The sequence below is a fragment of the Haliaeetus leucocephalus genome, unplaced genomic scaffold (assembly GCF_000737465.1).
Source record: "Haliaeetus leucocephalus isolate CR32 unplaced genomic scaffold, Haliaeetus_leucocephalus-4.0 Scaffold417, whole genome shotgun sequence".
Classification (NCBI taxonomy): domain Eukaryota; kingdom Metazoa; phylum Chordata; class Aves; order Accipitriformes; family Accipitridae; genus Haliaeetus; species Haliaeetus leucocephalus.
In genome coordinates, this window is record NW_010972853.1 from 4,281,077 (window position 1) to 4,281,813 (window position 737).

Below are 737 nucleotides of genomic sequence, written 5' to 3' on the forward strand. Positions count from 1 at the left end.
GCGGGACGCGCGGCGCTGCCCGCGGGCGCGCAGCCGGTGCGCAGCCGGTGCAGACCCTCCGCTTCGCGGCGCCCGACCCCGCCGGCACTCAGCGAGGCCCCCGGGCGGTGCGGCCCCCGCCCCGGGGAGGTGCTGGGGGCCCAGGCGCACGCTCCGCCGAGCAGCAGAGGTTTGCGAAGGCGGGCCGGGGCAGAGCCGGGGGCTGAGAGGTCTCGTAGAGGGCAGCTCGGCGGGACGGGACGGGACGGGACGGGAGGGGCCGGGGCCGGCACCTGGGGATCTGCCCCCGCCCCGCTCCGCGCAGAGGCCGGGCCGGGATTTTGCCGTGTGTCGGGTGGGCGCCGAATCCAATTTGTCGGGAGTGATGCTGTAGGCGGAGATGAGAGGCAGAGCTAACGGGGCTTTTGCAATCCCTGGGCTTGTCAGGGGAGAGAGATGTAACGGCGCCCTCAACCCCAGCGCTGCAGCGGGGTTGTCGGTGTCCGCCTCGCTCCCGCCGACGGGAGGGACGGGTGTCACCCTCTGCAAAACCGAGGCGCCACGGAGTTTTGCTAGACACCGGTGAACGACTCCTCCCCTTCCCCCTCCCCGAAGGTAGGAGAGAGAGATTCAAATTTTGCCTCCCACAGAGCCCGGCCGAACTCCGTAGCTGCCGTTCCCGTCTGCGCCCCCGCTGTGAGTGCGCGCAGCGCGGCGCGGAGCGGAGCGGCGCGTGCCGGCTCACCTGCGCGGCGGCG